The sequence below is a fragment of the Suricata suricatta genome, chromosome 6 (genome assembly GCF_006229205.1).
Source record: "Suricata suricatta isolate VVHF042 chromosome 6, meerkat_22Aug2017_6uvM2_HiC, whole genome shotgun sequence".
Lineage (NCBI taxonomy): Eukaryota > Metazoa > Chordata > Mammalia > Carnivora > Herpestidae > Suricata > Suricata suricatta.
Window position 1 is genome coordinate 104,419,580 of NC_043705.1, and position 25,739 is coordinate 104,445,318.

A 25,739-nucleotide genomic window follows, 5' to 3' on the forward strand; every position below is an offset into this window, starting at 1 on the left:
ATCTAGCCCAGGTAGGGAGTCAGAAAAGGGCTTCCTGAAGAAATGACACTGATGGAGAGCTGGAGGGATGAAGAGTAGTTAGCAAGGTGAAGAGAGAAGGTGGAGGTGAATGTCTGAATGGGCAGACCAACCATGTGGGGGCCCTGAGGTGGAAGGGCTGAGGTGGGGATAGGACAGTGGTTTGAGGCTGGCATTGTGGGCGGGGCAGGCAGGCCCTGTTAAAGGGGTGTATGGCTGTAAGAGGAGGCTAGGGAGGGGAAGTGACATGATCAGGGACTTTGGAGACTAAAGGTCCTGCTCCCATTCACATTTCACAGACTTAAACAAAGAAGCATTCAGAAAACAAGGAAAGTGCTTTCTCAAGGTCAAGTTAGTTAGTGGTTAAAAAAAGGTATGAACTTGGTCTCCCATTTCCAAGTCTAGTACTCCTCTTGATATCACACACAGCCTCCCTCTGCTCTAAGTTTCCTTGAAATGGTGAAGGCTTTGATTTGCCCAAGATAGATAACCTCTCAACACCTGTATGTGGGAGACCATCTCCCGAGAAACCTCCCCACAGCTGCCTGTTGGCACCCACTTGGCTTCACAGGGGTTTGCAAATATACTGCAGTGTGCCCTTGGGGATCTGTGGATGACTGTCCAGCAAGCCAGGTCATTCCATGGTGTTCAGGGGTTGGCCTCCAGTTTGGTTCCAGAGTCTGTTCCCCACAGTAGACTAGGGAAAGACAGCTTTCCTGTTTCTGGGAAAAGGACAAAACAGAAGACTATGGGCTCTTAACAACCCACCATTGTCAAATGAGACCTGAGACAGAAAAATGGGTGAGTAGAATCTTAGTAATGGCTTAGAGTGAAGACAGTTTCTCTTTCTCCCAGAGAGAGACATTGTCTCCAACTCCTCCTGGGAGATCCCTTTCTTCAAGGTGGGCCCTGGCAGCTTCTGCTCAAAATAGTTCCTCCACTCACAGAGGAGAGGAAGAAACACCCCCCTGCCCTCACAAACACCTACTTCCACAAGCCAGCATTCCCTCCGGACACTTGGCTGGCAAGTCTTCTCATCCCCAAGGGTCTGTCTGCTAGGCTTTCCTCTAAGCCCTATAGATACAAATGTACCACATGTGCCTTGTTAGGTGATTCTGTTCCCCTTTGGCCTCAGCATGGGCTTACCAGAAGCATTATCCCAGCAGCACATTGATGGGGGTGCTTTCTACCCTTGCAGCCCCATGCCTCCTACTCTTTCTCAGGCAAACTAGGAAACAGGGCCAACTTTCAAAGCTCCCTCCTGCACATGGTGATTTTGGCTATCCAACAAAGTTTGGGAAAGCTTTTTCAAAAGAACAAAAGCTGTTTGAAATTCAACACATTATTATTCAGAAGGAAAAACTAAAGGTTCTGTTCATCAAGCCCAGACCACATTCCCCCATCATCCCCCTCACTTATGGAAATCTTATGTTTTGCTAAATTCCCAATCCCTCTGGGAAGGCTTGCCTGGGCTCCTCAATTCCTACGAATTTTCCTTTCTTTTAACTCAATAAATACTTTTCTGGGTCAAGGTCTAGCACCTCTAAAGCCCCAGTTTCCTCATTTGTAAAGGGAATTATACCACCAACCTCATAGACACTTCAGATACACAGAATGTAAAGAACTTGAAGGCATGATGGGCATTTCAGTTGGCATTCAGGTATCAGGTACCTCAGTCACCTACTCTCCAGAATTCCTACTTTCTGGGGTGAATTCTGTCTTTGCAGCTCCATCTAGGAAAGATTTATTTTGGGCCTCTGTATACCCCTGGTGGGAGATGTAGATCCTGAAATGTAGAATGGCTTACATGAGTATCTCCTGCCAGCGCCCTCACTTTAAAATGGCTGCAGAATGGTCTCTATGACCAAGAGAGACAAGAGGAACATTGTGCTCATCCAACCTAATGGACAGCAAGAGAATACCAGCCATCTGTCCTTAGAGAAGACAGCTAGGGACTCCTGGTCTGACTGCCAAGACAAAGCAGTAGGAAAGAAAGCCTTAATAGGTGTGCCCTGCCAATGCCTCATCTTAGTTTCATCTCCATCCTCCATGAAGGGTAAGTCCCCACTTGAAACCTGGAGAAACATGGGAGGAACTAGAGGGAAGCAAGTTTCCCATTTCCTGGGCAACAGAGATGGGCAGGCATGGCTGGAGGTCAGGATGAAGGGAATTCATATATTGTTTGAACACAGAAAACAACTGGCAATAAAAAATCTGGGTTCTGGGCTTAGCTTTGCCTGGGATTTGGTGCATGATCCCTGGCAAGTCATTTTCCTTCTCTGGTTCTTTGTTTGCCCAGATAAAGGGTGAAGGGATGGATAAAACCAATAGTGACATAAAATTTGTTGTATTTTGTTCTGCTGGCAAAATTTTTCCAAAAAACTGGAATAACTTGCCAACATTAAAGAGTTGAGGACTTTCAAATAAAAATTCAGGTTTTCATCTTCCCTTGAAAAATTTCAAGGCTCAGCATTCACAGGTGGCTACAGGAGGCTAGAGGCCAATAGTAGCTGCCCCCATTTGTTTGGTGTATGTATTCTTCAGTTTCCATGATCCCCACAGCACTCTCTCAGGTTCCTCAACATAGAGGTTGTCTTGTGTGTCTGCCATTTATCATTAATTTTGTTTCTTGGGGTCACTCCATCACATTATTAGTCCAGCTCCTATGGGCATTTGGATTTGGGACTCCTGACATGAAGATCTTACTTAAGCCTTTTGGTGTTCCCTGTTCTGGAAATACACTGTAGAGTCAATGCCTGAAATCTGATATCAGCACTACAACCATATTAGTTGTATGACCTTGAGCAAGCACCTTCAGTTCACAAGCTAATGAGGGAAAAAACAGTCCCCACTGCATAAAGGTATGGTGAGGATTAAGTCATACCATTTTTTAAAACCTTAGGCTAGGATATGGAAGATTCTAACAAGGGTTTAGTAAATGCTAATAATGGTTGTTAGTAACATCAGAATTTTAAAACACTATGAAGCTGACTTTTCACACATCTAGGCTTGTCAGGTCCAATGTGTGTCCAATTACACAAGCCCCAGTATCCACTGTTCCTCTTTACAAGAATTCATAGAATGTTGTTGGAGATCACCTCATGGGTCCCTTGTGGCTCCAAAGTTCTACAATCTTCACCATGGGTCTCAGACAAATGCACAGAAGGGCTAGGGAAGGGTCCTGAATAGGTGAGGTTGGCTAGGCTGGGAAGCCTGGATATCCTTCAAAAGACATTTTCATTTAGTGTTTTTAAAGCACTGCTTGCTCACTTTAGGCTAGTCTAAGCTCTCAGGCTATTTCAACCCAAATGGATCTTCTAAGATGAGGAGGCTACAGAGGGGGTTTGGGGGTATGGGTGTCTTGGAAAGGTCACAGGGAAGAGATGATACTTAGGTAAAGCCAGGAGGTTCAGGGAATTTTATAGGATCCGAACTCTGGATATATTCATTTTTATGCCAAAAGTGCATTTTCCTCTCTTAAAATGCCTTCACCTCTTCTCAAGAAACTTATGTCTCAGCTTTCCGAGAGCCCTGGCCTCATTTAAAATGTTGTGAAAGAAGGTGATGGAAGCATCAGTTTTCTAAGCTGGCAAATTTTTATTTTCATTTCTTCATTGACATGGTTTAACCTTTGCTTTTGGCAGCTAACATATTGCTCAAATAAAGTGAAAAGAGGGGCTAGGGTGAGGAACCACAAGAACTCTTGGGAATGACTTCGCTGATTGGAAAACATGCTTTCAGACATTCTTCTCCCCACATTCTATGAGGTTCAGTTCTGCAAGTCTGCATTCTATTATTCCCTAACACATGTGAAGGGCTGCAAAGGCCAGAAGAGAATAACACGCCTCACACCTACCCGGCAATTCAGCTAAGGATAGAAGTAGGAGGCCAAGATGTGTAATGTCTAAACATGGACTCTCATCAGTTTTTGAAGAAAGAATCTCAAAGTATGAACTTCTAGTCTGGACCTTACCACTCACTCACTACATGACCCCCAGCACACTGTCAAACTACCAGAGTTTCAGTCTCCAGGACTGCAAAGTGTAGATAATAATAGTATCCTTACAGGAGTGTTCAGAGCATAAAATTAGATTGTATATCTCAAGTGCCTGCATGTATAGACTGGTCAATACATAGGAATATTACTACTATTAAAATTGTAACTACTGCTACTATTACTACTACTACTACTACTACTACTACTACTACTACCACCTGTATTGGGTAATTTTCTGCCAACTGGTCTTCCATCTTTTACTTACATACCCCTAGTAATAGACAGTTCAAGACCTGGTGAGGCTGTCTATCCTTTCATTGAATATGAAAGATTTCTTCCCTGCGTAGAAGTGAAATATGTCTCTGAGGTCTACAACATCTTCCTTGAGTTATACCTTAAAGTCATCAGGCTGTCCTGAGAATCTTCTCTGTGCTCCAAACTGTGTAAGGTTTGGTTGGGGAGGTAGACAAAGAAAAAGACAAGGTCCTAGCCTTGGAGAGGTTCAGAGTTGGACTTTAGAAATATGATGAATACATAGAAAGCAGCCCTCACCTGGTTTGCTGGGCCACAAATGTTCCTTAAAGAGGAGGTGCCCAGGCAGGACCATGGTCTGTGAGGCCCTGTGTGATCTGCTCCTTGCTGACCCAATTATTTAGGCCTCCTTTCTGTTTCTTGAATCTTCCTGACTTGGACCCACCTGAAAGCTTTTGCACTTACAGTTCCCTTCACCTAGAATGTTCTTCCCTGTTATTATTCCAGGACTGATTCTTGCTTGCCATCCTCTGCTTGGCCCTCTCTGAGCATCCTAACTGAAGGATCCATCTGGGTCTAGCCCAGCATCTCCATCACATCATTCAGTTTTATTTTTTTCTTGCCTCTTATTATGATCTGATATAATCACTTATCTTTTGATGTGCCTATTGCATGTCTCTCTGCAACCCAAATAAGAGCACAGATTCTGTCTGTTCACCAACGCACTCCTATCCCCCTGGTATAGTATATGGCACATCATGGGTGCTCAATACCTATTTGTTGAATATTCCTTGAAACGTATGAAAGACTAGACTGAGTTCCTTTCAAGTCTAGACATATCTTCCAGTCTCCATCTCCCATCACACAGCCCTTTCTTCCCAAGAGGGTGACTCCTCACCAGAGACGATGTCCCTCAGAGGCACAGGGAGATGGAGCATCCCTGTCTGGATGCCAACACCACTGGGCCCGACCACAAAGCAAATTGTTTTTGATTTGGTGTGGCACCTGGAGGCCAAATAGATTGTAACAGCACAGTGGAAACTGTCGGCCGCCTGGTAATGAATTAGTTGTTAGCAGAGGGAGCAACACGCACAATCCCATTTGCGATCTGCAGGGCTCACAGCTGTTCTCATTTTCATAATGCAAAGGAGGAAAAACAAAGGAAAGACGAACCCCCGCAGAGTGAGACACCAAGATTGAGGCAGCCCAGGCCATGAGGAGTCAGGCTCTGCTCAGGTCTGCTTAAGGTTGGGAGAGTGAGCTGGGGCATGGCAAAGGAATCATCTTCCATCCATAGAGTTGTTTAAAATTCACCAAAATTTCTTAACATCTCTCACAGTGTCTCCTAGTGATTAAATGCAGGTAAATCAGAGACAAAGCTAAGTTCCAATCCTGACTACGAGCATTAGCTGTGTGACCTTACGTGAGCTATCTAACATCTCTGTGCCTTAGTTTCTTCAACAATAAGGTGAATGTGATGGCAGTAGTCATCTTCCAGGGCTGCTGTAAAAATGGACTGACACAGCACAGAAGGCAACCCACAGAGCCAAGCAGAGCACGCACACTGTCACACTGTTGCCATGACAATTAGTATTGGCATTAGTGTTATTCATGCCACGTGGGTTTCACAACATCCCTGTAGAGTGGACAGAGCAGAGGCTACCATCCCATTAAAAAATGAGGGAACTGGAGACTGAGGCTCAGAAAGGGGAAGTGAGTTGCCCAAGGTAACCCAGCAGAAGGCCTGCATGGTGTTCATCTCAATAGGTGAATTCCAGAAAACTTTTCTTTTTACACAAGTATCATCTCCCAGCAAAGCAAAAGTTTGAATATGCTTTGCTCAAAGCCTCAGGGTATCCTGTTATCCCAAGACCAGGTTCACGTTACAAACAATCCTCAGAGCTGGGGAATATTACTAAGTGCTTCTCTGGGACCCCAGCAGGCATCCCTCAGAGCATGGGACACTGACTTTTGGTATGTGGGTATTTGTATATGTTTTTCCTCATCTGCTTGTCAAAAGCAGCTCCAGAAGGTTTCTAATGCTTGTCACAAAGACTTTGATGAGATGCGGTCAACTCCTACTTTCCCAGGGCTGATACTGTTTTGAGTTGCAACTCTCCTTTTGACAAAGTATTTGAAACAAGATGAGCACCTAGGCTGAGGAAGCTCACCAGTTGACAGGCACCCCAGAGGCCTGGCCTCTGAAGATACACTGAGTTCTGGGCCAAAGATCAGAACCTAAGTCCCTGAGGGAGGAGCCCACGAGTTTGGTATCTACTGGTAGCTCTGTTGTGAAAGGTTATCATTTGGTAGCTTAAGTCTTACTCTCCTGGTGCCTCCGTGGGAACTGGTATTTTGGAAAGATGTTTCCCAAAGGGCCAGCCCTGTCCTATGATACAAGACAGTAATTCATCCCCTGGACTGCAAGCACAGATGCTTCTTTTTGCAAAGCAGAAATGACTGGAATAAAGACAACTCAGTCAAAACAAACTGAATCCCATTAACACAAAATAGGCAAACATGACCCTAACGAGAAAATCTGCCATAATTATTTCTGTTGGCAGACAATAGAAGATACTCCAGGGTTCCCGTCAGGACACTATTGATCAGGTTCTTGAGGTGGGGGAGACTCATTCACCTTTGCACACCTACTCTGGTGGACCAACCTACACAAGATCACATAGCCACAAAGTGGAGGGGGAGGAATCAAACCAGATGGGGGCAGTGGGGTGAATGACAGCCAATTGAGAGACTGGCAAGGGGCAAGAGAGATGGGACCTGCAGATGGATGGGTTAGAGGAAATTGCCCTATATTCTGGATGGATGTGGTGTCTTTACTCTGATAGGAGATGCTGGATGAGGGCCAGCATTGGAAAATGGCCAAAAAGACTGCAGCCAACAGTTAGGAATTGCAGCAATGAACTATTGCTGAAAAGAGAAGGAAGCATTTAGCTGAGGAGTTCTCAAAATGTGGTACCTAGACAGCACCATCAGCATCATTCTGAAGCTGTTAGAAATGTAGATTCTTGTCCTCACCCCAGACCCATTACATCAGAAACTCTGAAGTTGAGCCCAGCAAAGCTGTGGGTTTAAACAAGTCCTCCGAGTGGGTCAGATGTACACGAAACTCTGAGAACTTCAGTTTAGTCTTCTGAGCCCATACCCCAGAAGTGAGGGCTAGGATATTGAGGCCACAGGTGTTCAGAGGCAAGCAAGGAAGAAGTCCAGCTTAAAATTGGACGAGCCTCCATGTCACAGATTTACCCTTTATACACAAGTGGGAACAGGACATGGTTTAAAGTTAGAAAAGGGGGTGCCTGGGTACCTCAGTAAGTTAAGTGTCTGACTCTTGGTTTTGGCTCAGATCCTGAAATCACAGTTTGTGGATTCAATCCCAACACCAGGCTCCATGCTGATGGCTTAGAGCTTGCTTCGGATTCTCTATCTCCCTCTCAGACCTCCCCAGCTCATGCTCTCTTGCTTGCTCTTAAAATAAATAAACTTAAAAAAAAGCATGATGACATTTTAAATAGGTAGGTAGGTAGGTAGGTAGGTAGGTAGATAGACAGATAGATAGATAATAAAGTTAGAAAAGGAACAATTCCAAGCAGCCACCAAATGCTAGTCTTTCTCTTGGTACCTTCCCTAGAGTGGTTCACATAATCACTCCAACAAACCTAGGGAATAGCATTCCTATAGTCCAATTTTGCAGATGAGGAAACTGGGGCTTAGTGTAGTCACAATGCTGGTAGAGGCTGGGCCCAGAGCAGGTGTCATCTATGTCGGTCCAAAGCAGTTGATATTTCTGCTTTGCTGCACTGTGCATCCATTTCACCCTCTCTGTGTTTCAGTGTGGTTCTAGACAGGTGATATCTGTTACAGATTAAGAAAGCATATGAAATGTCCTTTTAAGATGCTCAACCTACTCGGTTATAGGCACACAAACTTAAGCAAAATGTATCATCTGCAATAATACCGTTCCTGCTAAAGCGACATTGCAGGGTTTCCTTGAATTAGGTTTCAAAGACTAGAAGGAATTTAATGACATGTCAGGGACTGATAGAGGATGTTAATTTTCAATATTTTCATGGAAGTGTGTTTTAAAACAAAAGAAAATATCCTGCAATCCACCACCATCATATTTCATAATAGAAAAGGCACTTGTACAGCAAAAAAGGAAAAGCACATAATCTCAGAATAAAGGAGTCCCATAAAATATACATTTTGTGTTACCATATTGGCCTCATTTTTCTGATTTGCTGCAGTTACAGAAGTATTTCTTTAGATTATAATGCAGTGATTTCTCAACATGGCTCCACAAACCAGGGTCTATGTGGAAGTTTCCCCAATTCTAAAGCCCACTTTTGGGGTAGTAACTATGGTATATTTTCCAGAACAAGCCATCTTATTGATTCTCTCCATCAGAGGGCAGGGATTATTACCCTCATTGTAAAAATAAAGAAATATACCCACTAACAAGTTTGGAAGACAAGGCTCAGACCCAGGCCTGTTCGATGGGACCCTGTCATCTTTTTAGCACATGACAGTATGCTCTTTAATTTCCAGAGGATTGGCATTGTTTTACAGTGCTGAGTGACTGTTACTAAGTAGCTAATAGGAAAGTTGGCTTCAATCCTGGCCGTTCTACACCAGGATCACAGCTAACAAAGTTTCATCAATCAAAGTGCCAGTTGTGTACCTAGAGACTTTTCCATTTACTGAGCTGAATATTTTCCAAATAGACCAGGAAAGGCATGGATAGTATCTAGAGAATTCCAAACCTGATTCTCTCAGTTAGCCAGGACAGAGTCATGGTGGTTTGGATTCCAGCTAAAATGATAACCACGAATGCTTGATTTATAAAATGTCCATGACAGCTTTCCACACTTTTACTTTGATAAAACCTGCTTTGGGTTTGAGGAAAGGATGGATGGGAATTACCCTTCTCTCCCAAGCCTTTCCTTCCATTGGAAGGAAACCCACCTGGAGTTGACTGTGAACAAGGGACACTCCTTATCATCCATGGAGGTTCCACCCACTGAAATATGAGAGGGAACCAGCGCCTAGCACTCAGTCAGTAAAAAGAACTAGACTAGGGTTTCTCAACTTCAGCACTATTCTAATTTTGAACCAGATAATTCTTTCTTGTAGGGGTTTGTCTTGTCCATATAGGATAGTTAGCAGCATCTATTGCTCCTACCTAGATGCCAGTAGTCTCTTCCCTCCCCTGAGTTGTGAAAATCAAAAATGTCTCAGACATTGCCACATGTACCCTGGGGAGGGAAAGAATGCAAAATCACTCCTAGCTGAGGACCACTGCACTAGACTGAAAAGAAAAGAGAAGGTAAATCATTTTGGCAACTGGATAAGTGGACTCTTCTGTGTGAAAGCATTGTGTACACTTCTAATAAACTGCTAAGCTCTGCAATTCAATAGGTGATGTATGTCCCATGGGCTGTACCTCAGTTAAGTAAATAGTCGAATCCTTGAGAGAGCCGAAACTGACATTGCTAAAACCAAATGCGTCCATTCACTATTTATCCAAGAAGAGCCTTGCCAAAAGATAGCAAATATTTCCCCAGGACTGCTATCAACTGCCAGATGAGTTTAATGGGTGAGCTTTGACATCGAGGACAATGCTATCCTCCAGAGACCTTACTATCACAGGTCCATTGGAGATACAATTAAGATTTTTTTTTCAATAAATCAACAAAGGTTGTTGGCCACCAGTGTACAGAACCTTGAGCAAGATGCTAAACAGAAGGTCCTAGGCACAAAGATAAAATCAAATATTTTGAGAGAAAACTTCCCTAAAGAACTGTTGTCATCTTCACTTCAAATCCAGTACAATTTAGAAAAGCACACCGTATACCAACTTAGTGGACACAGATTAATCCAATTCTAATTAATTGATTTTTTAAAGGAATACTCTAGAAATAAATGAATCAGCTATGCAGGGAGGCTGCTCCAGAAAGAACCATCCCTTTTAGATGGTTTGCCTTGCAGAGACCAATCTGGAAGGATTCATACAAAACAAGAAGGCCAGTTCTTAGACTTTATATAGAGCATAACCTGTAGACCCTAGGATCATCATCATTTAGGGAGTTTGTTATAATGCATATTTTTGGAATCTATGTCAGTAATTCTGATTCATTAAACATAGATTCCAATGGTCAGCATTTTAAAGAACCTTCCTTGCTTCTTCTGAATACTTAAGTCAGAGAATTGTTGCCTAAAACTTCTTTCCCAAAGAGCATTTAATTTCCAAGTTTCCTGTCTTCAAAGAACTTACATTTGTTGGAGACAACTAGCATTTGGTAAAAGTTGCTGGTGATTAATAATCATTAATTCATTCAACAAATACTCATTGAACTGCCCATTACATGCCAGATCGTGTTCTAGGAAAATAGGGAATCAGCAATTAGGATAACAGTCATCTGCTGTATGTTGGGCCCCACAACTTGCTCTTACTTCTTTCCTCATAACATCTTTATGAAGAGATACAATCACTTTCATGTCTCAGGAGAGAAGAGGGAAGCATAGGGAGGCGGCTGACCAACACAGGGTCTCAAGGCCAGTAAATGACAAACCTGAAATTTAGACCAACATCTGTCAGATGTTGTATTCTGTGTCCTTTCCACAACAGCAATAACACAAGCATAAAATGATAAAAGAAAAAAAAAGTTCAAAGCAGTCTGAGTTCAATGCCAAATGAGTAGTACCATTCCTGAATACTGAAAATGTTCAGCCCTGAATGAAATCATTGCAGACTGTGGTAGAGAGAGAGGTTTCTTGGAGGCAGCAGTGAATTGAATAATAAGGGATATATGAATTCAGAAAGGGAAGAAGCATCTAGAAGGGGAAATCATACAATAAGGAATGGTGTGCATCAAAGTATGAGATAAGAATGTGCAAGACTAATTTGGGGAACTGCGAATTGGTCTCGCAGCTAGCCGGAGCCAGTGTATTAGGGGAGAGAAAGTTCCCAAGGAGGTTGGAAATAGATTATGGAATTCCCTTGAATATTAGGCTTGGGTGTCTGAATTTCACCCCATAAGACAACAAGGATTCACCAGAAGAGGACATGATAAGAGAGAGAGGTGGAGAGTAAAATGGATTGATAGTCTTCTATCTGCAAGATAGAACAGTGGAAGAAGGACCAGAATCAAGAGAGAATCAGGTGGGAAATATTTATATAAAGTAGTTACCACAGGAGGCAATTGCTGAATTCAAGAGAATTAATACCTAGCATGTACGGACTTCTTACTATGTTCCTGACTTCTTAACTATGTTTTGTTATTAAGACCCTGTTCTTAATAATTTAATACATTAATTAGTTTGATCCCACATAATTCCCTCTACGATGACATCAGGGCTGTTCACAATTGCCTCGTTGTCCTTCTAGTCACATGGTATGAATGCGCTCCCACTGCCCCCCTCTTTTGAAGCTCCTGGCTTGTTTGGTCTAATGAACTGCAAGTGGACGTGAGACCTGTTATCTCTGTCACAAAGCTTTAAGAGCAAATGTGTGTTTTGTCACATATATTTCCCTGCCATGGTTATTACGGAAGCCTTTGTCGTAAAGGTCACTCTCTCAGTTTGGGTCCCTGGCTGACTATGAGGAGCAATGCCTGTGCTAGACTTGCAGCATGAGCAAGAAAGAAATTCATGTTCTATTGGCCTGCTGCACTCTGGGAGTCATTGCTACTATAGTATAACTGGCCCATCCTGACAGATACGAATGAATGAAGAACGTGATCTCTACTGTCAGACCACCTGAGTTCAAGACCCTCATTCCACCATTTACCAAATTTGGTACGTTACAAGCTTTCAACCTCACTGACTTCAGGAGAGGGGATGGGCTAAATGGGTAAGGGGCATTAAGGAATGTACTCTTGAAACCATTGTTGCACTATATGCTAACTAACTTGGATGTAATAAAAAATATATATATACACTTTTTAAAAAATGGAAATCACCACAGTGGTTACCTCAGAGGGACACTGTAAAAATAACAAGAATGTTTCATGCTGCATTGTAGGCAGTGTATTTCTAACGCTTTCTGTGTGTCATCTCAGTCCTCACAACAACTATTTTGCAAATGAAGAAACAGGTACAAACAGTATTATAGCACTTGCCAGAGATCACACAGCTAATAAGCAGTGGGGCCGGGATGCAAACTTGAGGCAGTTCAGTTGGAGAGTCCCCATACTTATCCCCTGGAGGAACACAAGAGCGCTTACCTCCTAGCCTACCGTAATCACAGAGTCATGTTTTCCGTTAGGCATGATAAGCACACTGTCCGGGGCCTAGGATCTTTTGAAGGGCCTAAAAAAGTATTTCTCACCAGAAAAACAAATATATTGGCTCTAAAATATTAAAAGCATAACTGCAACATTGAATTAATAAATACTTAAATGTCTATAAAATTTGTCATCACGTCAGTTTGTCCACACCACCACCACTCAAATCAGGTAAATTAGATTTAATGTGAGATATGGGTGCATGGTACTATCTTTTACATGATGGGAGAGGTAGGACTTTTCAAAGTGTCTAGTGCCTAACATATGCCTTAATATGACCTCTTGAATAGAGTTTAATAAATATTAGCTGTTGTGTTGTGTTATTATCATTATTGTCTTTAGCTTTGGCCAACAGAGACACATCAGCTGTTCCAAATTCTGTACCAAAATGACTGGTCCCTTGAGCCACCCCCAAATGTCTGTCAGCAGCTCGCCACTAAAGCTGGTCCTTATTCAGACTCAGGGGAGAACAGCAAGATTGAATTTCTACCTTTTTGCTCAGAGATCTAGTTCTCACCTACTGAGCCAGAGGTAGACATTGTAGCCCTGCCAAAGCCCCCTCCGTTACCCCACCAGACTATCAGCTGGCTGGGGATGGAGTTAAATGAAATGTACCTTTGGAACTACAGCAAAAAAATCAGAGGCCTCTCAAACTAGCTGCCTGATAATTCCTCTACCTCCAGTATCTGTTTCTTTAGTCCCTGGTGCTTTGTGCAGTTTATAGCATGTACTAAATCACCCTGCATGAACCCTTCTTCCTGGAGGTTAACTCTCACTCTTAAACTTTGACTCACCACGTAGGGTCTGTGGCTTACTTAGCCTGGAGTATTACTGTGTTGATTCCATGCAGCATCTTGAATCTGAAGACCCTTTCCCTGCCAGAGGCCGAGCTAATAGCTTCTGATCCCAGGCCTCATCTTTTGCATTCCATGCATTTCATCATTATACCTTATATCTGCAGAGTCTTTATGATTTCCCCAGGTAATTTGGAACTCTGGTACAGTGATTTAATAGTAATACATTCTGGGGTCAAACTGGCCTGAGTCCAAAACCTTGCTCTATCACTTCCTGAGGGCTGACCTTAGTAAATTACTGAAGCTCTGTTTTTATGATCTGAATTTTGGAGTCTAAAACAGTACCTGCCTCATAAGATGCTTTGAGAATTAAATGAAATAAGCCAGTGAAAGGGAGTAGGAGATATAATTGCTCAATAGATGTTAGCCATTAATATTATTATCACTATTACTAATTCTCACTTTTGACTTTCAAAGATTTCTATGAATCAGAAAAGGTAGGAATTCCAGTTCTTATTTCATGAAGGACAAAGCAGAGGGCTGGACAGGTAGAGGTGAGCCTCAGGCACTAACTAGATCTAGAAAGACCCCATCTTTCAATCTTCCCTTTGCTTGAGCACATCTTCCTTCCATCCCTTCCATATTCATGGGATCCCAAGAAGACAGTTTTGAAGGTGTCCTCGTTTATTCCAGCTACTTTTGTAGCTGGCTCCATGTTGTATTTTTGATCAGAAACGAGTTATCCTTTCTTCTTATGCACCAAGCTCAAACCTCAGAGGACTGCAGAGAATCTTGCACCTTTTGAAATGATAAATACAGTTGACTGTTGAACAACACCGGGGTTAGGGGTGCTGATGCCCCACACAGTCAAAAACCCAGTATAACTTTTGATTCCCCGAAAACTTAATGACTAATAGCCTTCCATTGACTAGAAGCCTTACTGGCAACATGAACAGTCGATTAACACATGCTTTGAATATGCATTATATATGGTATTCTTACAATAAAATGAGCTAGAAAAAAGGAAGCATTATTAAGAAAATTATAAGGAAGAGGAAATACATTTAGTGCTGTACTGTACTGAAAAACATCCACATCTAGGTGGGCCTCATAGTTCAAACCTATGTTGCTCAAGGGTTGACTATAATTTGCCTTTGTCCTACAAGGTCGCTGAGGGTGGCACTGCATTGCTCAGGAATGGCTCTGAGGAAGCCAGCGACCTGTGGGCAGTCACAGCCACTTCCATCCCCGTCACCTCTGCATGGCATACAAGCTAAATAAAGACTGAATGAATAAATGACTGGAGAGTTGAAAAAAGTTCAGAGTGAGGTGAAAAAAAGAAACCTTGCTTAGACCAGATGGGAGTCTGGATGCCTCAAATCTAGTGGTTATATTAAATTAAACTGAACTTGACACATCTAGCATACAGCCTGGCCCAAATAGGTTCTCAACACGTATTAGCTATTATCACTACTAAGCTAACAGGCCATGAGACTTCAGACATATCTCTTCCCCTCCCTTGCCACTGGCAGACAGATTAACAATACGCCCAGTCCTATCCTATTCTGAATGACTGGAGAGATTATTAAGAGAGAAAATGGATGTGAAAATGCCCTGAAAATGTAACAAGTGTAGTCAAAATTTATGGTACTATTATTTTGCTAATTATTATGATTATATAATGACCTTTAGCCCCAGGCAGTACGTCTGACATGAAATTTTGCTCAATAACCAGTCGACTGCGTTTGGAGGAAAGCTTCCCGTGTCTTGGGGTCTGTTCCCTTCTCTTTGCCTGGTGAAGCACATATCTCCAGGTTAATGGGGTCACAGCCTCTACCCCGTGCAGATCAGTCATCTTCATAGGGGCTGCTCATACAGGCAATGTTTTGCTGCTGTATGTCCTGGGTGCCAGGTTCAAGCAAGGTAAATGGCTCAATTCAGGTCACAACATGGCTTCTTGAACTCTGGACCCAAAAACAACACACACTCACAGAATGGGAGCTGCGATTGCATTAACTGAGGAAAAATCTTGATCTATTCTAAACAATTATCCCAGAAAAAAGTCATCCAGCCAGCAGTGCTTCTCAAACTTTAGCAAGTATCCTCAGCATCACCTGGAAAGCATATTAAAACAGATTTCTGGGCCCCACCACAGAAGCTCTGCTTCACGAGATCATGGCTGGGGTCAGAGAATGGGCAGTTCTCACAAGGTGCCAGGTGATGAAGCTACTGCAGGTCCAGGAGAAATATACTCTGAGACTCAGTGCCCTTATGCCCAAGAGCACAGGCTCTGGAATGGAGTTAGGGTGCCCAACTGAAATCTCACTCTGCCACTTAACATCTGTACCGAGCTGCAAGTTACTTGATTCTCTTTGTATCTCCATTTTTGCATCTGTCAAATGGGTTGTTACATACTTTAAAGGTAATTATACTAACTTATAGAGTTATTATGGCAATTACAGGGAATATACAAGCAAAATGTTTTGCGCAGTGCTGAGCACCTAGTAAGTGTTCAAGGCCAGCCACTGTTATCCTCGTGATGGTGCCATTCACTACTCCTCCTGAAACTATTTGGCATCTGGGCTTCCCTCGGTTAGACTATAAGCAGCTTCAGGGCTTTGGTCCTGTCTCATTCATATCTATATTCCCCATGGCTGAGTTCAATGCCAGGATCAGAAAAAGTATACTATAGAAACTCATCCAGTCACTCAGTCATTTATTCATACAATTGATAAATGTTTACGGGCACTTTCCCTGTGCCAGGTCCAAGCTAGACACTGAGGGCGCAGTGAACAAGATCGTATTCTCTTGGTTCTTACCTTGAGTGGGTGAGAGAGACATTAAATAATGCAACAAGCAACGAGACAAAGGAGTTACTAATTACAAAAGATGCTTTGAAGGATATAGGAAGTGCTGAACTGGAGGGCAGTTCGGGATTAGTTCAGGTAGAGTGCTCAGGGAAGTTCTCTCTGAGGAAGTAACACATGAGCTGAGAGGAGAATGATGAGCCCAGGGCCAACCCGATTCATTCTAATGGGAGGGAAGCACCAAGCTTCCCAGAGGCAGGAAGCAGCTCAGCCTGTTCCAGAAACAAAAGGTGGCCTGGAAGGCAGGGATCTAGTGCTATGAGAGAGTCATAAGAGGTAAGGTTGGAGAGGGACAGACTCCTATAGGGCCTTGTAGGCCACGGTATGGAGGCAGCACTTTTTAAAGCAGGGAATGATATAGTCAGCTTAATACTTTTGAAAAGCTGCATGAGCTTCAGGGTGGTCCACAGCCTAGAAGGAGACAAGAAGGTAAGGTGGGAGGTTAATGCAGGCACGTGCAAGAAGGATAAGGTTGGTGTGAAATATGAGGCAGGAGTGGAGATAGAAAAAATAAAGTGTTCGGATTTAAACTATAATTTGTAGCTAGCACTGATAGACTTGCTGATGAGCTAGATGTGGGGGTACATGAGAGAGGAATGGAGAACGGAGAGGGGGACTTAATGAACACATCTCCAGCTGTGATCTCTTTATAAGAAGCTGCCACAGCTACTTAGTTTCCATCTGCTCACATCTCATCCCTGTCTGCCTAATTCAATTCCTCCTTTTCTTAGGGCACAGGGGCCCCTCGAAAGCTCCTCAAGGGTCCCTGCCCCGATTTCTGGAAGCTCTGCAGGCCAGCACTGATGGTTACTATCCCCAAAGCCCAGATGTCCTGCTCCCTACAAGACAAGGGGGAAGTAAGCCCTCAGGGGGCCATTAGCAGAGCAGCTAGTCATCAGGCAGCAGATGACAATAGAAAGCCATGTGGGCACTCTGGGGATTGAGGATGCTGGCAGGAAACTGAAAACAAATTCCGTTGAATATTAAGAGAGACATGCCGCCTTGCTGCTTTGGGCCTCCTGGTGCTGGTGAGGGTGGCAAGACCAATGACAAAAGCAGAGGGCATCTTCCAAGCCTATGGGGTTTCTGGGGTCGCTGGGGACAATGCACTCTTAGATGTATGTTACAAATAAGGGAAGCTGACCCCAGAGCTGGCTTCCCTCCCAGTTGCTGCATCTCACACACCCTGTCTCTCCTCCTTTATCAGCCATGCTGGGGTCCAGCCACTCGGGCCAAGCTGAGGTTTTCATCAATTTGCTCCTCATCATTGAATGTTGCCATCAGTAGAATATTTTTCAGCAGACATAGATCATGCTCGGTTTTTAGGTTTGGTTTTGTCTTTTAGTTTTTTTCTTTTCTTCTCTTCAGCTGGCATGGGAACACTGCAAGTGCCAGTTCAGGGAAGATCCATCAGCCTCGTCATAATACTCCCCCATGCCACCCAAGTGCTTTGATGTGTTCAAAGTGCGTACACAGTTCTCCTTCCTGGAGGCAAATCTGGAAGAGGCAGCCTTGCTGTTTTCCCAGCTGATAGGTTCCAGATCACATGATTCTGGAGGTAAAAGGGAAACCAGAGACCATCCCAAACCCCCAGAGACGGAAGAATCTGAGCCGAGGTCACACAGTAAGTTAGCAGGGTATAGAAGATTCAAATCCAGATCCTTACAAACTGCTGGCACTCTATGACCTTTCAGGATTATCTTGAAATTTTCTAGAAGGGCCTTTGTTTGCTCATTGATCAAATAAGACCAAGCCTAGCGCCCCCTGGGCTGGGGGAGCTTCTCACGCTTTGAGGCACTTGTGATCATATCTGCTCTCTTTTACAACAAAGGCTGCTGCCAGGATCATGAAAGAGTCATGTGATTGGCTCATAGAAATGATGGACATGTCTTTTAACCCTAAGACTACAAACATGAGACTTGCAGCAGATGCTCATAAATAGTTATTAAACTAATGGAATGTTAAGGAAATGGCTACATGTTTATGCCTCAGAAGTGGATGTGGTGGATTCCCATTCATCTAATAAGCTGTTAATTCGTTCATTCATCCAGCCAAGGACCATCCTTCAAATACTGAATGCCTAATGAAGGCAGTGCTAGTTTTGTTTATAACTGCTTAAAAAAGACATCAACCTTGTCCTGGAGAAATGTGAGATTCAGCAAGAAGAACAGTCTTGTGAGAAACTCATCACAACACGATGGGTTATGAATAATAATTGCTAGAGAAAGCACAACACTGCTTCCTTGGGATTGTAGGACTAGTGACCTGAACAGCCAGGAAACCTTCCCCTTGAGTTCCCCAGATTTTCAACGGGGGCTTACAAAGTGAGTAGGAGTCTCTCAGGCCAGCAGAGCCAAGGCCTAGAAGTATGTTACAGCAGGGTGTTTGGGGGCACACTGCAAATCTTTCAGCAGTGTGGAAGCAAGATAGACCTAGTGTTTATTTGGCATAACAGGCTCTGCATTCAACCCTTCACAGGCAATTTTTCACTCCATGCATGAAAAGGGACTGTTCATTCCATGTGTGATAGGGACTGTTATTAACCCCATTTGACAGCTATAAAACTGAAACTCAGAGCTATTGCACAGGTGAAAAGTGGCAGATCTTGAATTCATGAGACATTTGATACCAAAGTCTGAATTTATAGTCGCTACTCTCTATGGTCTCTGTGAAACAGGAATACATGGGGAAACTGAGGCTGTGGGAGTGGTCAGGGTCATGGAGGAGAACTGAGGAAAAAAAGAGGATCTATGAGTTACCCAAGATAACATCACTTATCAGTGACAGAACTGAGGCTTACGACCTACTGTCCCGTTTGCGTCTTTCTTCTGGCCCATCCTGTGGCTCACGGACTAGGGACAAATGAAGAGACCAAGGTAGAAGATGTCAGAAAAAATCAGCCATCTTCCTAAGAAACACCAAATATCCTGTGCATCTCCTCCACTGCTCTGCTTGTGTTAGGTTTTCCTGGGAATCTGCGTTGGCGGGGGAATTCAGAGTATTTGTGGATAACAGATGTGCATATTTTCTTGGTCTAGTGAGATGAAGAGAAGTGGGAGGAGGTTGGGCACAGGGCCAGCCCTTAGCAGAACTGTCAAATCCTAGGTCTCGTCTACAAGAGTCCCTCTAGCTCTCATATGCATGCCCCCACCCAACCCTATTGCTTAAACTTCTGTTTGCTTCCTATCTACCATCTAAGTAGTTCCACTTGCAAAGGAGGAAACACCTCAATTACCAGTTGTATTAGTCTGCATACAGTCTGTATTGGACTGTCATAAAAAATACCATAGACTGGGTGGCTTAAACAACAGACATATATTTTCTCACAGTTCTAGAGGCTAGAAGTCTGAAATTAGGGTGCCAGCATGATTGGTGTTTGGTGGGAGCCCTCCTGCTGGCTTGCAGATGTCCGCCATTTCACTGTATGCTCATATGGTTTTCCTCTGTGTGTGTGTGTATGGGGAGAGAGAGAGAAATGGAGGAAGCAAGAGAGAGAGAGAAAGAGAGCCTGAGTGTATACGTGAATGAGCATGCAAGCTCTCTGGTATGCTTCCTTATAAGGGTACGAAACCCACCAGGAAGGGTCCAATTTTATGACCTCCTCCAGACCTAATTGTCCTTTGAAGATCCATCTCCAAACACCAGTTTGGGTTAAGAACTCAACATATGAATTTTGAAGGGACACAATTCAGTCTAGCACCAGTTCATGGAATTAGTGGTCTGCACAGAAAGATATGCCTTTATTGGTCAGAGATGCTGAAAAAGGCAAGTATGAAACCAACCTATGACCTCCTAAAAGTGATCCCACAGGCACTAGGTCATCAGGGTAAAGATGGTAAAGTGCTTCTGAAGACAGACAGGTCAGGTTTCCAACAGTCAGGCTGATTGGGAAATGCCCAGAATCAGATAAAGGGAACCCTCTCCACTGCTAACTAGTCCACACTCCTAGAATGGCCTCTGCCATACTTAGCCAAGATCCATCAAGCCAAACCTCCCATTCATTCATTGGTCTTTGTTTAGACTCCTAAGCAACAGGGAAAAAAATGCAATCCGTTTTCAAAGATGACTGTTCAGATGTTTGGGATGAAGAGGGAGCCATACTCAGTCCAAGACTTTCTTTCTCACAGCTTCCAACCATCCTCACTAGAAATGCTTTCCAGATCCTTGACCCTCTGAATGTGGTCTTTATGTATGGCACTGTCATTCCTGTGACCTGTCTGTGTAGTCCAAAGTCCAATCACCCAAGATGGAGAGGACCCACTCATCCGATTTCTTTATAATACCTGTAAGAGTAGACTTGGTTCCATCAGATAATGGCCTGCAGCAGATGCTCCCTCTAGTCCTATTGCCCCTCTCTACTGTATGTCAGCACAGCTCAGTCTCTGAATGAAGCCTGCTTATATATATTAACTTTATAGTTGCATGAAAACTAATTTGTTTCAACTTGTCTCATTTTAAAACAGATTAGGGGCTTTTTTTTAAAAATAGTAGTATAAAGGCTGGGTGTTATTCCTGGATGTTCTTCCTAAACGTAGGTTACCCAGGGCTGAGAAAAGGGAGCACAGTGGCAATTTGGCAACTGTTTCCCTGGAGTCTGCCAGTTCTTTCTGAAATCACCAGCAATTCCTTGTTCTGGGTAAAACTGTTTGGAGAACTGGCTCCAAAAATTGATAGGATGCCAGGAAGAGTGGAATAAGGCCTTTCTTGGTGATCAAATGTCCTGTGTTAGAATCATGACCCAGAGACTAACTTAATGCAAGGAAAGGCCTTTGTCCTCTCTGGGCCTTAGCTTTACCATATGTAAAACAGAGGATCAGACGAGGCATTGATTCTTACAAGGTATTAATAGGTAATTCACTACAAAGGGGGACTACTATGTTTAGGAAATTCATACTGTACCCTCCTCTGAGCAATGAACAACATATTAGTATAGCAAAGGGGCTTCAAAATCCAGAAGAATAGAATTTCCCTACTTTGTTTTAATCCCATATTATTAAATTTCTAATGATGTATTCTTCCTTATCCACCCCAACATCCAGGGAAAATCTATCAGTAGCCTCAGAACATCAGAGCTGTAACAGTAAACACAGACTAGATGGGTTCCTAACACCCTTTAAAAACTAATCCTTTAGGCTCTATCATGTAAAAATGTAGATTTTCTGTGTTATTTAACATCAGGTAACTTTATTATCATGGAGGATTATTCTAGTAAGTGCTAAATAAAACTATTTTTATTCCTATAAAAAGAGGACCTTTTGAGTATCAGCTATGAAACTTTAATTTATTATTCTATCTCTGAAATAACTTTTCATGGCCTTCAAAGCATTGTCTAGTCTGAAACTGGTCCACCTCTTCAAATATATCTTCCAGGCCCCCCAGAAACCTCCATCCAAATCTTCACACTTAGCACGTCAACTCTCCTTTTTGTTCATGAAGCCTATTTCATCGATTTCACCATTCTCATCTACAATACTGGACAATCCATGTTCACAACACCGCCTGGACTGGTCAGATACTCGTGATCAAGGCAAGTTTAAACTAGGATCAAATAATCATCTTACTAAGGCAGGAAGGCAGAAGAATACATTTCAGAATTGTCTCAATTACAAATGTTTTTTTTAAAACAAATTGAAGTTCTTATTAATCCACCATTGTATCTTAAAATTTGCTTTCCCAGAGAAGTTCATCCCTCAAACATTTCAGTCAACATCGCCCTATATTTCACTCCAGCAGAAACTAGCTATATATTTAAAGCATTTTGCTTTCTTGTTCCCAAATAAGTGCAGGACCAGATTTAAATTTTATTTTATTTTATTATTTTAAGGCAGCTGACTCTAAGCAAGACCTAGAGAACTAAAAGGAATCATCTTGGCAGATGGTAAAAGGAAACAAGTAGCAAAGTGGCTCTATTTTGGGGTTTTGTTGTTGCTGTCATTTCCAGATCAAAGAAGCTTTAGATCTAGATACTTCCTAACTAAATTACAAAATCCCATCCAGAGCACTTTTATTCTCAATACCCCTCATTTCAACATGAACACAGGATTTTCTGATGAAGACTCTTGAGGGCATTTCAAAAAAAGCTTGTCATCACAAACAATTAAATTGAACAAACAATAATGGCTCCCATTTGGTGGGCACTTACTATGCCAGGCCCTATGCTAAGCACTTTTCACATTTATCTCATACAATCCTTATACTAACTCTGAGAAGCATAAATTATTACTGCCACTTGACAAAATAAGAAACAAAGGCTTTGCCAGGTGAAGTCACTTGCAAATATCACACAGGCTTCAAAATTAGAAAAATGTCTCCAAAGTCTTTGTTCTTAACCATTATACTTACCTTGGAAATATTTACTGGGCATCTGCCCCAAGAATTTGGATTGCAAATACAATCTTGTTTCCCTTGCCCCACCTCAAAGGGCTCAGGGTCTTGATAGTAGATATGACCTTTTCCCATATTTAGAAAATAGAAAGTCAAAAGGACCAATAAAAGCAGTATGAAAAAAAGGGAACTAGTAAAAGAGGGGAAGAAGAGATTAGTTATAATTGAAGAAATGGGAAATCATTTCATAGAAGAGTAATAATATCTGAGAAGTACCTTGAAAGTAGATCCGGTTTCTTTACCATATAATTTGTTTTCAATCCATCATCAAGTCCTGTTGTAAACACCTTTAAGATAAATTACAAATCTTCCTTTTTTATTTCCTCTGCTACCACCTTGGTTCAAACCACTATCATCTATCACATAGACTATTGCTTGAGCCTCTTAACTCTTCTTCCTGGGTCCCTTCTGTGGGGCACTGGGTTACTATGAAGAATGACACATCCACATCCTTTGCCATGTGACTTGTAATCCTTCTTAGATGGTAGAGTCTATTTCTCTGTCCCAAGAGTGTTAGGTTTGGCCATATGTCTTGCTTGAACCAATGAAATAATAGAAGACAGGACAAAAGCAAAGCCTTTAATTATACTTGCATGATAAAGCTAGGCTCTTGTGCTCCTGTGATCCTCCAAGAGAATAGCAACTGTTTTTGTATGTGCTGCCCCTTTACCCTAACTTCCAAAACAAAACACATGGACTATGTCTAAACCCTCCTGGTGTCTGTCTGCCTTATCATCCTAGAACAGGTGATCCATAATCTGTAGACTACAATTGTTTAAAAAAAGGTTTTGGATAAGCTACAAAGATTTTGATGTTCTTTGTTACGCAGCAGTAACTGAGTAATACACACCATTTTCATATCAATTTATCACTTTCTTCTTCTCTGCAGAGGAATCATTTTTAAAAATATAAATCAAATCGTATAATCCTAAGCTTGAAATCTATTAGTATTTTTTATTACTTAAAATCAATCTCAGTTCCTTTTGGTGGCCTACAAAACAGTCTGCCTAACTCTTTTTCCAGTATTCTTTAGCCCACTGATCTTCTTTTTGGTTTTGGAATCCACAAAGTCACTCTAACTTTAAAGGCTTTACACTTACTACTCTTTTTGTCTAGAAAGTTCTAGATCCTAAGTCTGTGCTAATATGGTATCCATCAGTCACATGTGGCTATTTAAATTTAAATTAACTAAAATCAAGTAACATTAAAGATTGTTTCTTAGTCATACTAGCCACGTTTCAAATGCTCAACAGGCACATGTAGCTAGTCGCTTCCGTACTAGATAGCACAGATATAGAATGTCTCCCATCACTGCAGTAAGTTCTATTGGTTACAACATGGCTCAGTTAAAATATTGCCCCTTCAGATAAGCCTACCTTGACTATCTAACCTTGACTATCTACTTAAGTAGCTCTCTAGACTACTGTCTGTTCCATGATTCTATTTGGCCATATCTGTGGCATTTACCAATTATTTGAAATCATTATATTTATTTATGTGTTCACCAGAATGTAGATGCCAAGTACACAGGGAGTTTGTTGATTTTGTTCTCTGATCCATCCCCACAGTCTGATAAAGAGTGAGTGCTCAGGAAATAAGAGTTGAATAAATGAAGTATTCTCAGTTGGTGGGAAGGGCTATGCTAAGTGGAAGCAGAAGCCTGAACAAAAGCAGAGCAGTGAGAGACTGAGAGGCATGTTTGTAGCAAGACTGGGTAGGATGCTCTGGCTAGAACACATAGTGTGGACTGTTAGATAAATCTCAAAAGATAAGGCAAACTGAGACTGTACTATTGAAAGCCTCAGATTCTGGGCTGAGTTTGAACCTAAAACAATATGGAGAGTCATCAACAATTTTTTTTATGACAGAGAAGTTTCATGATTATAAGGTTTCTGGTCCTCATGAAATTGAACTACCTGCTGTGTGGCAAGTGGATCATAGCACAGAGAGACTAGTCAGGAAGCTAAAAGATACAATCTGATGAAAAAGGAAGAAAAATGTGGGCATGGTCAAGAGTCATTGTGGTAGTCAAAACAACACATGACATGTATTGGACAACACATCACCTGTATTGGACACCACATCACATGTATTGGATGGGGAGAGAATGGTCTGGTGGAGTTAAACAGACACTAACATTTTGAGACTGGGTAATTCAACAGAAATAAAGCGAGGGAAGAACAATGGGCTTGGCAGAGAAGAGGCCAAAATCTGTTTTTGACATATTGGACCCAAAAGGTAGAGGTTAACATCTTGGGGAGATAAGGTAGGCATTGGGGGGGAGGAGAAAAAAATGGGTCAGAGAGAGCCCCAGTGTTGCTGGTGGGAAGAAGATAGCATCACAAAGCTACAGATTCTTAGAAGGGGTCTGAAGGTCCTCACAGGTGTTCAGCTATGAGTAACAAAAACATAATAGAGCTGGAATGGTTGATGAGAAATACATAATAACCCTAGAGGAACTGGTTCATCACAATAGTTAGAAACCATATTTTAAGGTATTCAGAATGATCTTGGAGAGGGAAGAAAAGATATAGTAGGTACAGCTTACGTAGTTTCCCCAAAGCTAATAAATACCCAGTTTCTAGACTTCATGTGCATTCTTATAAGCTTCCCATTCCCAAAGATTCCTGCTTTTTGGAGTCTGGAGTACAGATTAAATGGAGAGCTCACATTTCAGGTGTTCTCTGTCCCCCCTTGTGGCTATGACACTCCACAGGCTTTACCAGATCAGTTAGGGATGGTTGGAGCTTATTCTTGCCTGCTTGAGACTCTGCCCTAATTAACCACCTCAATTAACAAATGGAGTTTGGCAGAGAGCTAAGATGAAGTACTTTGATTTGACATTTCCTTCAACACATAATTTAAATCTCAGAATCCTTAAGTTTTATAATCACGGACTAGGGGAGAATCTAGAAACCATCTAGTTCATTTCCCTTCTCTGTGAAAGAATGAATATACATACACACACACACACACACACACACACGCACACGCACGCACACACACACACACACACCTCCTGCCATTCTTTGAAGCAACAGCAACAACTCTGAACTATTCTGGAACCAGGACAGAAAGGATGGCCAATTTCATCACCTCTCTGGTAGGAATGCCCTAGGAACCT

At 42.4% G+C, this 25,739-nt stretch overlaps 1 protein-coding gene across 4 annotated transcripts in view; it reads right to left on the reverse strand.

Moving 5' to 3' along the window:
• Nucleotides 1-25,739, reverse strand: part of GRIA1 (glutamate ionotropic receptor AMPA type subunit 1) — a 296,626-nt gene that overhangs the window by 254,013 nt on the left and 16,874 nt on the right. The gene's annotated exons all lie outside the window — the stretch shown is intronic.